Here is a 15007-nt window from a genome sequence, read left to right on the forward strand (position 1 = left end):
TCAGCATCCCAGAGCTTAAGGAAATGAGTGCTATTTAGAAGGAATTGCACAAGCCAGGCAGTTGGAAAAGGACAGTAATGCTGCCTTAGTCATCTAGTCTGAACACACCCAGATTTATTTCACCTGTCCCATCAGGAGCAGACGGCTTTGTAGAGTCTACAGCCTGTCAGCTGGAAGTTAGGTCTAATGCTTTTTGTAGTCTTCAGTGCAAGAATGTTGGTATCCATTTTGTCTTTCTTGGATTACTCTGTGTGTGTGTGTGTGTGTGTGTAATATTTTTTTTGATATGGAGCTCGCTCTGTCACCCAGGCTAGAGTGCAGTGGTGCAATCTTGGCTTACTGCAACCTCTGCCTCCTGGGTTCAAGCAATTCTCCTGCCTCAGCCTCCTGAGTAGCTGGGATTACAGGCACGCACCACCACGCCCGGCTAATTTTTGCATTTTTACTAGAGATGGGGTTTCACCATGTTGGCCAGGCTGGTCTCGAACTCTTGACCTCGTGATCTGCTCGCCTCGGCCTCCCAAAGTGCTGGGATTACAGGCTTGAGCCACCATGCCTGGGCTACTCTGTTTATATTTTAATGATCTATAAATATTAGGCAGTGAAGTCATTAGAAATAAACTGCAGGTACTGAATGTAATATTAAACACATGTAGAGACACTAAAAGGAATGAACCAGAGGCAGAAATCCTGAGAGATCCTGAGTGTTCCTTAAAAGGAACTATAGATATTGGTTATTTTCTTAGCTAAAAATGCCTAAACAGGAAGACAAACAATTTATTCATGCATCTTATATATTTCCCAAGCACTACTATGTTCCTGTTACTCATGCACTTGAAATTGTGGCAGTCAGCAAAACAGACAAGACCACATGCATTATAATGGGGCTGAATAATGGACAGGAGACAGGAAAAATACCAGCAAGAAATGTTTTATTACATTCCTAAAATATTTTTTTGAATCCCCTGAGACTTTAAAAAAAATTTTAAGGTGGGGTCTTACCCTGTCACCCAGGCTGGAGTGCAGTGATGCAATCATAGCCAACTGAAGCCTCAAACACCTGGGCTCCAGCGATCTCCCACCTCAGCCTCCTGAGTTGCTGGGATTACAATAGGCATGAGCCACTACACCCAGCTGAATCCCCTGAGTCTTTAGTGCTCCTTCAGTGTTTTGTAAATTTCATCTCTTCTTACAAACTTATCTTTCACTTTTCCATAAATGATTCCTAAATCTCCAGCTAGCCCTAAAATCTCAGGTTTCAGTCCCGTCTTTTCACCTGCCTGCTGGATGTTCCTACTGGGATGCTCCACTAATACTTCAAATTCAATATGGCTTTAAACAGACTCACTTTCCCCTGGGGAAAAAAATGAGTTTACCTTTTTGTCTCTTTTTTCACTACAATTATGTTCCAAGCCATGAGGCCTGAATCTCAAGTTGCTCTTTACTTGACATTGCCTCCAGTCCCCATAGCCAACCCCCCACCCCCGCTTATTTCCTTCAGGCAGCTGTTATGACCAGCTTGAGTCTTTCTACTACCATCCTTACAGGAAAGAGCAGCTCCTTGCTTCCTCATCCCAATACCTAACACTATAGCTTTATTTGTTCCCTCTCTACCAGATTATAGGTTACATGAGGGCAGGAATTTTGATTCTTGTTCGTTGCTATATCCCTAGAAATGCTTGGAATGTATGAAGCATTTGCATTTGTTGAATGAGTTAATTCAATGAGTGATATAAAAGGAATCAACAGAGAGATGATGCAAGTGACTGGGTAGCTCTTAGACTGGATAATCAAGGGAAGGCCTCTGTGGAAATTTTTAAGCTGAAATCTGAATGACACAAAGGAACCAGTCTTGAGTTAGCCAAAACCCCTAAAGAGAGAATGAGTTTGCCATATTTGAGGGACAGAAAGGAGTGTAGCTGAAGCCTAGAGAAGGGCCGCATCAGGGCTATTCTGACCACCCTATTTAAAACAGAATCTGCATCTCCATCCTAACACTGGCACTGCTGGTTCCCCTTACTTTGCTTTATGTTTTTCTGTGTCATTTATCACCTTCTACCATATTAACTTATTTATTATATGTGTCGTTTATGTCCCATCTCTCTGCTAGAATATAATCTCCACGGGGGGGTGGATTCTTGTCTGTTCACTGATATACCCCAAATGCCTAAGACAGTGCTTAGCACATAGTAGGCCTATAATATGTATTTATCATTTGATGAAGTCAGAGAGGTGGTGGGGGCAATATCACACTGGAAAATTTAGGAAGCCATGGGAAAGTTTTGGTTTTATTCCCCAACAGCTTTATTGAGATATAATTCACATACGATAAAATTCACACTTTTAAAGTATACAACTAACTGGCTTTTAATCTAGTCAGATTTGTACAACCATCGCCATTAATTCCAGGACACGTTATCACCCCATCGACACCCAGTACCCTTAAGCAGTTGCTCCCTATCCCTTCCTTCCCCCAGCTACTGGCATCTAGTAATTTACTTTCTGTCTCTATAGAGTTGCCTGTTCTGGCCACTTTATGTAAATGGAATCATACAATATGTGGTTTTTTGTGATTGGCTTCCTTCAGCTAACATGATGTTTTCAAGATTCATCCATAATAATCCATTGTATAGATATACCACATTTTATTCATCAGTTGATGGGCATTTGGGTGTTTGCCACTTTTCGGTTATTATTAACAAGGTTACTGTGAACATTTGTGTATTATCTTGTGAGGACATGTTTTCATTTCTCTTGGATATATGCCTGGGAGTATATATCTAGAATATTTTTCTAAGTGACTATACCATTCGATAATCCAATCGGCAATGTATGAGAGTTTCAATTCTCCACATCCTTGGCAACACTTGATTTTGTTTCTCCTTTTTATTTTCGTCATCCCAGTGGGTGTAAAGTGGAATCTCATTGTGGTTTTGATTTGCATCCCCTAATGACTAATGATGTAGAACGCCTTTTCATGTGCTTATTGGCCAGTTGTTATATGATCTCTGCAGAAATGTCCATTCAAATCCTTTTCCTGTATTTTTTAATTGGGTTGTTATTTATTGCAGAGTTGAAACGGCTTTATTTATTCTGTATACAAATTCCTTATCAGGTTTATGATTTGCAAATGTTTTCTCTCATTCTGTGGTTTGTCTTTTCACTTTCTTGATGGTGTCCTTTGAGGCACAAAAATTTTAAATTTTGATGGAGTTCATCTTATCTGATTTTTCTTTTTATTCTTGTGTTTTTGGTGTTGTCTTTGATGTCACATCTAGGAAACCACTGCCTAACCCAAGAGTATTAGTCTGTTCCCACACTGCTATAAAGAACTAACCAAGGCTGGGTAATTTATAAAGAAAAGAGGTTTAGGCCAGGCGCAGTGGCTCACGCCTGTAATCCCAGCACTTTGGGAGGGTGAGGTGGGCGGATCACCTGAGGTCAGGAGTTCAAGACCAGCCTGGCCAACATGGCGAAACCCCGACTCTACTAAAAATACAAAAATTAGCCAAGTGCAGTGGTGGGCACATGTAATCCCAGCTACTCAGGAGGCTGAGGCAGGAGAATCACTGGAACCCGGGAAGTGGAGGCTGCAGTGAGCCGAGATCTGCCATTGCACACCAGCCTGGGCAAGAAAGCGAGACTCCGTCTCAAAAAAAAAAAAAAGAGGTTTAATTGACTCACAGTTCCACAGGCTATACAGGAAGCATGGCTGAGAGGCCTCAGGAAACTTACAATCATGGCAGAAGGTGAATGGGAAGCAGGCACAATCTTTACATGGTAGAGCAGGAGAGACAGAGCGAAGGGGGAGGTGCTACACACTTTCAAACAACCAGATTTTATGAGAACCCTGTCACAAGAACAGCAAGGGGAAGTTTGTCCCAATGATTCAATCACTTCCCGTCAGGCCCCTCCTTCAACACTGGGAATCACAATTTGACATGAGAGAGATGGGGACATGGAGACAAACCATATCACCAAGGTCTGGTTTTCTTCTGAGTTTTATATTTTTAGTTCTTATACTTAGGTTCACAAATTTTTTTTTTTTTTTTTTTTGGAGACAGAGTCTATAGCCCAGGCTGGAGTGCAGTGGCACAATCTCGGCTCACTGCAACCTCCACCTCCCAGGTTCAAGCCATTCTCCCAACTCAGGCTCCCAAGCAGCTGGGACTACAGGCATGCTGCACCACACCTGGCTAATTTTTGTTTTTTTAGTAGAGACAGGGTTTCACCATGTTGGCCAGGCTAGTCTCGAACTCCTGAGCTCAGGTGACCTGCCTGCCTCGGCCTCCCAAAGCTGGGATTACAGGTGTGAGCCACTGTGCCTGGCCCATAATTCAATTTTAATTACTTTTGTGTATATGACTGGAGGTAGGGAATCCAACATCATGTTTTGCATGTGGATATCCAGTTTTCCCAGCACTGTTTGTTGAAAATTTTAGGGTATTCTTTCTCCATTAAATTGTTTTGGTTTCCTTTTTGAAATCATTGACCACAAATATAACAGTATATTTTTGGACTCTCAGTTCTATTCCAATGATCCTTATGTATATCCTTATACCAGTACCACACTTTTGATTACTATAGCTTTGTACTAAGTTTTGAAATCAGAAAGTGTAAGTCCTCGAACTTTTCAAGTTTATTTTCTCATTTATTTTCTCTTCTCTATTTTCCCTTATATTTCCATATGAATCTCACAATGAGTATTAGTTCATCAATTTCTGCAAAAAAGCCAGCTTCAATTTTGATAGGGATTGTGTTGAGTCTGTAGATGAATTTGGGGAATATGGCCATCTTAACAATATTAAGTTTCCTGATCCATGAACATAGGGGTCATGATTCTCCTTATTTTCCTTTTAAGTTTTTACCTAGCTTCCTGTTTGCCTCAACTAGTATCACTGCATCAGGCAGCTATGATGTTAAACAATTGCTTCTGATTGTTTTCCACAACACTCAGGAGATGGGGCTGTTTGCACTAAATAAGTGCTAAATCAAAGACAAGCTTTAGAAAGAGGAAGCCAAGGAAGAGTCTGAGACGAGGATATGGGATTTGGTCTCTTTGACTAATCACCAAAAAGCAACCAACTTAGCCAGCTTTATTTGCAAAACAAGGAAATAAAGGCTTACTGCTTTAAAAAGTCAAAAAAAAAAAAAAAAAAAAAAAAAGCAAGAGGCTTTTCCAGAGAACTGCCAAGCAGGAAAAACAGTGATAGTTTTCTGGGGATGTTTTTTGGGGGAGAGCTCCAATTCCCCACCCCCACCTCCCCAGTGGCTACTAGGCTGCTATTTTTCACAGCAACTGTAATTGTTAGATTGCTGATTTTCAAAACTACGTAGGACCTGCTGGAGAAGAGAATGGGAATAGGGCAAGTTGAAATGCTACAAAACTCATGTTCTTGCAGAGATTCAGCCGCTTTTCTTGAATAGACATTCCTTGTATTGTTGCAAGCCTTTGATTCACTTCCAGAGTTCTGAAAAAGCTTATTTGGATAATTTTTGGTAAAGTTTTTGTTACCATTATGAAACAGGTTCCTAGTTGACTATTCTGGACGTCCTTCTCCATGTTGGAAAGCTGTTGTGGTTTCTCAAATAATAACTGTATTGTGATATAATTCACGTATCATATAATTGACTACTTAAAGTGTATAATTCAATGGTTTTAGTATATTCACAGAGCTATGCAACCATAACCACAATCAATTTTAGAGCATCTTCATCACTTTCAAAAGAAACCAATACCAAGCTGGGTGCAGTGGCTCACGCCTGTAATCCCAGCACTCTGGGAGGCCAAGGCGGGTGGATTATCTGAGGTCGGGAATTCGAGACCAGCCTGACCAACATGGAGAAACCCCATCTCTACTAAAAATACAAAATTAGCCGGGCGTGGTGGTGCATGCCTGTAATCCCAGCTACTCAGGAGGCCGAGGCAGGAGAATCGCTTGAACCCAGGAGGTGGAGTTTGCAGTGAGCTGAGATAGCGCCATTGCACTCCAGCCTGGGCAAAAAGAGCGAAACCGCCTCAAAAAAAAAAAAAAAAAGAAACCCATACCCATTAGCAGTCGTTCATCCTTCCTATCCCCCAATGCTCACAGACACCCTGCCCACCCTACCCTAAGCACCCATGAACCTACTTTCTTTCTCTAAATATTTGCCTACTCTCCTCATTGGGAAGTTTTAAGCTAGGAAGTGACACGCTGTGACAAACCTTTTTAAAAAATATCCTTCTGGCTGCTATATGGAGAATAAATTGTAGGAGTACAAGAGTAAACAAGAGAGAGAAATTAGGAAGCTCTTGCAGTAAGAAATGATAGTGTCTTAGACTAGGGTGGTGAATATGAAGATAGAAATGGACATAAAGTTTGTTTCTGGCAGGAGGGTGAACCTCCAATTTGTCTTACCACCAAAAATACACCCCCAAAATGTGGAATAAATTTATTTTTCTATCTCCTTAAAAGCATAACTGAGTTTACAAGAAAGCATAGAACCTACAGAGGCCAAATATTAAGTGAATGCAGGAGCTTCAGAAAATAAGCTGGTGCTGAAGCTGAGGGTATCTGCTGAACCCTAAAAACTTTGAGCTGCCGGGAGAAAGAAAATAAAGTCAAGGGCCTACTTACTATGGGCGGTATGGTTGAAGACCTTTGCATAAAGCAGAGACCAAAGAGCTATACCCTCAGCGTAAGAGTGAATGAGACATAAGCTTGCCCTAAAGAAGACAGGAAGAAAACTTGCTGCCTGTCTCCACTTTGGCATTGGGTGGCAGGGGAGAAAAATTGTCCACTATCACCTGAGTTTTCAGTCTTAATTCATACTGCTTGTATGGTCAAATTGGCCTCAACTTGAGATCTTCATTAAAAAATCTGCCGGCAACTGGCAGAATCATCACAATCCATTCTGGCAGCCCTCGACTACAATCTAGGCCTCAAAGAATTCACATAAAATTCAAGGGACCAGACTTCATGATAAAATCACAAAAACACACAAGAAAATATGATATTATGAATAAGAGCCAGCAGCAGCAACGAGTAGTAAAATCAATCCTGCAAACATTTCAGGTTTGGGAATTATTAGACAAAATATAAACAAGTATGCTTTGTGTTTTCTTTTGTTTGGGCCACTATAACCAAATACTATAAACTAAACCAGATGGCTTATAAACAGAAATTTTTATTTCTTACAGTTCTGGAGACTAAAAAGTCCAAGATCAAGGTGCCAACAGATTTAGTGTCTGTGAAGGCCGGCTCTCTGGTTCAATAGATAGTGCCTTCTTGGCCTGGCAAGGTGGCTCACGTCTGTAATCCTAGCACTCTGGGAGGCCCAGGGGGGTGGATCACTTGAATCCAGCAGCTCAAGACCGGCCTGGGCAACATGGCAAAACCCCGTCTCTACAAAAAATATAAAATTTAGCAGAACGTGGTGGCTTGCGCCTGTAGTCCCAGCTACTTGGGAAGCTGGGGGGAAAGGATTGCTTGAGCCTAGGAGGTCAAGGCTGCAGTAAGCTAAGATTGCACCACTGTACTCCAGTCTGGATGACAGAGAGAGAGCAAGACCTTGTCTCAAAAAAAGAGAAAAGAAAAAAACCAGATAGTGCCTTCTTGCTGTGTCCTCATATGGTAGAAGGGACAAACAAACTCCTTCGGGCCTCTTTTGTAAGGGCACCAGAGGGCTCAGCCCTCATGACCAAATCACCTCTCAAATGCTCTATTTTAATAGTATCACCTTGGGGGTTAGGATTTCAACATATGAATTTGGGGAGGATATAACATTCAGACCATAGCCATTCATATATTTAAAGAAATTTTAAATATGGGAAACTTGGGCAAGAAATAGGAGATTGTTTAAAACAAACAAACAAAAAACTACCAGACTTAAAAAGTAACCAATAGAAACTTCTAGAATTGAAATACATAATTGAAATTGAAATTTTAATTTTAGGTCAAAAAATGATAAAGTGGGCCAGGTGCAGTGGCTCACACCTGTAATCCTAGCACTTTGGTGGGGCTGAGGTGGGTGGATTGCCTGAGTTCAGGAGTTCAAGACCAGCCTGGGCAACATAGTGAAACCCCGTCGCTACTAAAATACAAAAAATTATCTGGGCATGGTGGTGCATGCCTGTAGTCCCAGCTACCCAGGAGGCTGAGTCACAAGAATTGCTTGAACCTGGGAGGCAAAGGTTGCGGTGAGTGGAGATTGTGCCACTGCACTCCAGCCTGGGCAACAAAGCAAGACTCTGTCTCAAAAAAAAAAGATAAGGTGAACAGAACACTGAACTGGAAGGTGAATCTAAAATTCAAATATACCACAGAGAAATGCTGAGATCGATACATGTGAAAAGGGGTTAACAGACATTGAGGACAGAATGAGAAGGCCTCACAAATTTATAATAGAATGGAAAAGAGGCAATATTTTTTTAAATGGCCAAGAATTTCTCGGAATCATTGAGGCTTTTCTTTTTCCTTTCAGGAAACTCAATATATCCCAAGAAGGTTAAATAAGAAGAAATACACAATTAGGCATTATAGTGTATTGCAAAACCATAAAATAAGGAGATTATTTTAAAGCATTCAGAGAGAAAATACATTACCGGCAAAGAAGAACAATATTCTCTGTCACAGTAACAATGAAAGCCAGGAAATGGTGTATAATATCTTTAATATTATCTAATATTATTCTGGAAGGTGGAAGTTGCATTGAGCCAAGATGGCGCCATTGCACTACAGCCTAGGCAACAAAAGGGAAACTGTTTCAAAAAAAAAAAAAAAAAACCCCACATATATGTTAGATAATAAGAATTTAAAAGAAAAAGGGAAGTTGGCAGGGGTGGGGGTTGATTTCAAATAAGGGGCTTAGGAAAGGCCTCTTTTATAAGACAGGCTTTGAGGATAGACCAAAAGGAGGTGAGGGAGTAAGCCTTGGTGTATAAGTCTGTTCTCAACAGTACTGCTATGAAGAAATACCCGAAACAGTAATTTATAAAGGAAAGAGGTTTAACCGACTCACAGTTCCACATGGCTACGGAGGCCTCAGGAAACTTATAATCATTGTGGAAGGCAAGGAGAAGTAGGCACCTTCCTCCCAGGGCGGCAGGCTGGAATGGGTGCCAGCAGGGGAAATGCCAGACGCTTATAAAACCATCAGATCTCGTGAGACTCACTCATTTTCATGAGAACAGCACAGGAGAATCCGCCCCATGATTCAATTACCTCCTCCACCTGGTCCTCCCCTTGACACGTGGGGATTATAGGGATTACAATTCAAGGTAAATGTGGGTGGGGACACAGCCAAAGCATATCACCTTGGGTGTCCTGAGGTGAGAGAATAGATAAATGCAATTATACTGAGGAATGAGTATGCCTGGTATAGCAAAAAGAAAAAAAAAAAAAAAAACAGCAAAGAGACCAATATGGCTGGAAAAGAATGAAGGAGCAACTAGTAAAAGATCATATAGTTAACAAGGCTCAGATCCTGTAGGCTCTCTCAGTCAGTTTCTGCTAAGTAACAGTCACAAAATCTCAGAAGCTTACAAGAATAACCATTTATTTCGCTCATGCCTGTGGGTCAGAGATCTAGGCTGGGCATACCTAGACAGCCCTGCAAAACCTAGTTGGGCTTGTCCCCATCCATCTGCAGTTCAGTTTGAGTTTGGCTGATCTAAGCCAGACTCAGATGAAGCAGGTCTGTTCCACGTGTCTCTCCTCCCTTTCCTGGGACCATCAGACTACCCTTGGCATGTTTTTCTCATGACAGTGGCAGAGATGCAAGAAGGAAAGTCCATTGCAAAAATACTTTTCAAGCCTTTGATTGCATGATGTCTGCTAACATTCCATTGATGTGTCACATGGTCAAGCCCAGAGACAAGGAGTAGGAAAGTATACTCCATTCATGAATGAAACGTGACAGAATGAATAGTTCTGAATAGTCATCTAATGTACCACACAGACCCTTATAGACCATTATGAGACTGTGGCTCTTACCCTGTATATGCAAAATTGTTAATGGGTTTTGAGGAGAAATGTGACATGATCAGGTACTGGGTTGAAGGTAGAATGAAGAGAGGAGCAAAAAAGAGAAATGGGAAGATAGGTTTTATATATATATATATGTATATATATGTGTATATATATGTATATATGTATATATATATAAAACCTATATATGTATATATATATAAAACCTATATATATGTGTGTGTGTATATATATATATATATAACCTATATATATATATATATATATATACACATATTTTTTTTTTTTTGAGACAGAGTCTCGCTCTGTTGGCCAGGCTGGAGTGCAGTGGCGCAATCTTGGCTCACTGCAACCTCTGTCTCCTGGGCTCAAGCAATTCTTCTGCCTCAGCCTCCCAAGCAGCTGGGATTACAGGCATGTGCCACCACGCCCGGTTAATTTTTGTTTTTTAATAGAGACGGGGTTTCACCATGTCAGCCAGGCTGGTCTCGAACTCTTGACCTCACGTAATCTGCCTGCCTCAGCCTCCCAAAATGCTGCGATTACAGGCGTGAGCCACTGTGCCAGGCAGGGAAGATAGGTTATAATCCAGATGAGAGAAGATAGTGTTTTGGATTAGGGCTTTAGTGGTAAAGTTGATAAGAAGTAGTAAGGTTCTCGTTATATTTTTGACAAAAAGCCAATAGAATTTGCTGAAGGAAAGGGAATTTGTGGGGGGAAAGGTGGCAGAATTGGGTGGTCTGTTTTGGAAATACTGACTTTGAGATGACTACTGTCCTAATGGAAATATCAAATAAGTACTTAAATATACAAGCATGAAGTTCAGGAGAAATTAAGCCTAGAGACATAGATGTGGGAATTCCTGGTAAATAGATGGCTTTTAAAACCCAGATACTGGTTAGACTCACTGAGGGATAGATATAGAGGAGAAGAGGCCAAGGCCAGAGCCCTAGGATAACCTAATATTGAGAGGTCTGATAGAACAGGAAAAACCATAAGAAAAGGCTTTAAAAATGGAATTAGTGATGTAGGAGGGATTCTAAGAGTGTGACATCATGGAAGTCAAGAAGAGAAAATGCTGCAAAAAGAAGCAAGGAGTCAACTTCACTGAAGGCTGCTCAGAGACTAAATAAGTCAAGAACAGGTCCATTCGATTTGGCAATAGAAAAGACATAGTTGATCCTGATAATAGAAGTATTGTGGAGTAGTGGAGGTGGGAGTATAGTTAGGTAAATAAAATAAAGGTGTGAAGACCACCTCTACAGACCACTGGAATAGACATGCGGTGAGATTTAGGAAATGCATCCAGAAAAAATATCGTTTTATTTTAAGAGATACCCGTGGTTATGAAAATTAATCCAATGGAGGTAAAGAAACTCCTGAAGCAGAGAAAAAAGAGAACTGATGGAGGGGAGTCCTGGAGAAGGTGAGAGAAATTGTTCTCTGCTGGGGTAGAGATATTTCATCCATTATAACAGGAGAAAAAGCAAAGAGGTGAAAGGCGCATGGATGGGAATAGGAGAAGACTCCTGCCTGATGGTTTATATTTTCTCAATGAATATTTTCTGAAGTTCATGACCTGAGTCAGGGTAAGAGACATGAGAAGCTTGAGGAAAGAGGATTCAGTGTGAAATAGCAAACATCCAGGGAAATGGAGTAGAATTACCAGCCTCCTAAGCACCCTGTTAGAATTTGTGGTCATGAACTTAAAGTGAGACCAGTACACAACTTTCACCTGCTGTGTGCAGGAATGAAGTATTATGAATAGTTTAATTTAGCCATAGTTGGGGTTTTTGTCAGAGAAGCTGAATGAAAGGACAGAGGTGCAGTGTTTTCCAGGGAGTGATTATAATGATGGACCACGGAATCTAAGCCGGACAAGGAAACGGGGGGGCATGTAAAGCGGGAATGAGTTGTGCCCAATGATAAAAATACTTTTTTTCTAATCTATTTTCAGTATCCCCAAAATATCACTAAATTGGATGTGAAAGATGATATCAGGTATATAATTTTTATAGGGTGCTTCATCCTTGCAGGTGCAAAATGAGAAAGGCATTTTTAATATCAGATATCTCTGACTTTTGAATCTGGAGATGGTTTACTGTCAATAACTGTGAAGGGTTTGAGAGTCTTGCTTTCTCTTTTTAGAGACAGTGTCTCACAGTGTCTCACTCTGTCTCCCAGGCTGGAGTGTAGTGGCATGATCATGGCTCACTGCAGCCATGACTCCAGGGCTCAAGCAATCCTCCCACCTCAGCCTCCCAAGTGGCTAGGACTACAGGCATGCACCACCATGCCTGGTTGATTTTTTCATTTTTCATAGAGATGGAGTCTTGCTATGTTGCCAAGGCTGGTCTCGAACCAGGCTCAAGTAATCTTCGTGCCTCAGCCTTCAAAAGTGCTGGGATTACAGGCATGAGCCACTGCACACCCAGTCCTGAGATTCTTTTTTTTTTTTTGAGACGGAGTCTCACCCTGTTGCCAGGCTGGAGTGCATTGGCATGATCTCAGCTCACTGCAACCTCCGCCTCCTGGGTTCAAGCATTCTCCTGCCTCAGCCTCCTGAGTACCTGGGATTACAGGCGCATGCCACCACATCTGGCTAATTTTGTATTTTTAGTACAGATGGGGTTTCTCCATGTTGGTCAGGCTGGTCTCAAGCTCCCCACCTCAGGTGATCTGCCCACCTCGCCCTCCCAAAGTGCTGGGATTACATGCATGAGCCACCATGCCTGGCCAAGAGTCTTTTTTTTTTTTTTTTTTTTTTTTATACTTTAAGTTTTAGGGTACATGTGCACAATGTGCAGGTTTGTTACATATGTATCCATGTGCCACGTTGGTGTGCTGCACCCATGGCCAAGAGTCTTAATATTAAGTTAGCCTCTTATTGTTTTGTGGATGTTGACAAAAGACACAAGACTTTTGGTTCAGGGATGAAGGACTCTATTACTCATGACACAGCAAGCAGCATAAGTATCAGCATATTTGTGTTGCTTTCCTTTCCTTCCAAGTCCCACAGAGGTGACACCATGGGCCTAGCGAATGCTGCAGACACATTGGGCTTGTGTTACAGCTGAGGAACCAAAGGCCCATAACTTTTTGAGCAAGTAGCAAGCACTGTAGCAGGCAGCAAACAAGCCAGGCCTCCTCTGCCCAGAGAGTGAGCAGTTACACTGAATCATGCTGTGGTCACCTTGACCTACTTAGTTGTCTATGGGACTAGCTACAGAAATTGCTCAGAATTGGGAGAACTGGGAGACAGATTAGCCTTGTAGCCTGGCACACTCAGCAAGAATGTGCAAGACCACCCAGGGCTCATGGTGAGCTGCCTGTCTCCATAGTTTTAATACTTTGAAAAGGGGAAATAAATTATGAGCAAACTTAATAGTTCTTATTTTAATAATTTACTCTAAACCACAAAGACTTATTCCTTTATATGTATTTTTCAACATATATTTTCTTTTTTTAACTTAATCCCAAATATGATAGTATCAACATATATTTTCAAGACTATCCTTATAACTATGCCAGTAAAAATGTCCAAGCTTATTTCTAAAATGTGTAATAAGAAATATAAACAAAACCATGTGATTATATATATGTGTGTGTGTATATATATAATATATATATGTGTATGTGTGTGTGTGTGTGTATATATATATATATATATAATGTCCAAGCTTATTTCTAAAATGTGTAATAAGAAATATAAACAAAACCATGTGATTATATATATGTGTGTGTGTGTGTATATATAATATATATATGTGTATGTGTGTGTGTATATATATATACACACACACACACACATACATATATACTGGTTTCTTTCCATTATTTATTAAAATTGATCATTTCCTAAAGATGTTTGAGTACAGGGTAAACTATGTTCTGATTCATTTTCACATTTCTTTCACTAGATTTTTTTCTAAAACAAACGTAATAGAGAAACTGAATGCAGATTAGTAACTAGATTGCATTGAAACCAGGAAGAATTAATAGGAATGAGCTTCCTTTTTTTTTTTGTTGAGACAGAGTCTCGCTCTGTTGCCCAGGCTGGAGTGCAGTGGCACGATCTCTGCAAACTGCAACCTTCGCCTCCCAGGTTCAAGCAATTCTCCTGCCTCAGCCTCCTGAGTAGCTGGGATTACAGGTGCGCACCACCACATCCAGCTAATTTTTGTATTTTTAGTAGAGACGGGGTTTCACCATGTTGGTCAGGCTGGTCTCGAACTCCTGACCTCAGGTGATCCACCCGCCTTGGCCTTCCAAAGTGCTGGGATTACAGGCGTGAACCACCACGGCCGGCTGAGCTTCCTTTCTTAATTAAAAAGCTTTCGGTCCTGTCAGAAGCACTTGAAAACCCTTACCATCAAAAAACAGCATGAAATTTTGAGTGTCCCTTAAGGATACTTTGACACTCCAAAGAAAAAAAATCAGTGTGACTAATTTTTCTAGGTCTCCTCTGTCCTTAGTCTCCAGGGGGCTGACAGCTGATGAACTAACTTAGCTGCTTACCCTTAGAGCAAATGCGTTTGCTTAAAGCCTGGACATCAAAGAGAGTAGGGGAAGATAGTCTTTAATTCAGCTGTCTTTAATTTTCTCTCACTCTGTTGAAGTCTCACTAGGTTCTTTGCTTTCCTAGAATGTGCCAGAAACACTCCCTGCATAGGGACTTTGCCTTGGCTAGTCCTTTGGTAGGAAGCATGCTGCATCCAGAGATCATCAGCTCACTCCCTCTCTGCCTGCAGGCTTTTGCTCAAATGTCCCTCAAGGAAGCCTACACTGACCACCCTACTTAAAATATCAACCACCACCCCCAACCCTTCCCCAGCACTCTTCATCTTTACCCTGCTAAATTTTTCCTTGTATCTTCTAATATTCTATATTAATTCTATTTATGATGTGAATAGAGTATGCTTCTGTTTCTTTCTGAACCCGCAGTGCCTAAGATGTGTCTAGCACAAAGTTCTCAATAAATATCTGAATGAATGAAAGAGTGAGCATATTCCTAATAAAAAAGAAAATGCAAACTTAAG

The sequence above is a fragment of the Symphalangus syndactylus genome, chromosome 11 (genome assembly GCF_028878055.3).
Source record: "Symphalangus syndactylus isolate Jambi chromosome 11, NHGRI_mSymSyn1-v2.1_pri, whole genome shotgun sequence".
Taxonomy (NCBI): Eukaryota; Metazoa; Chordata; class Mammalia; order Primates; family Hylobatidae; genus Symphalangus; species Symphalangus syndactylus.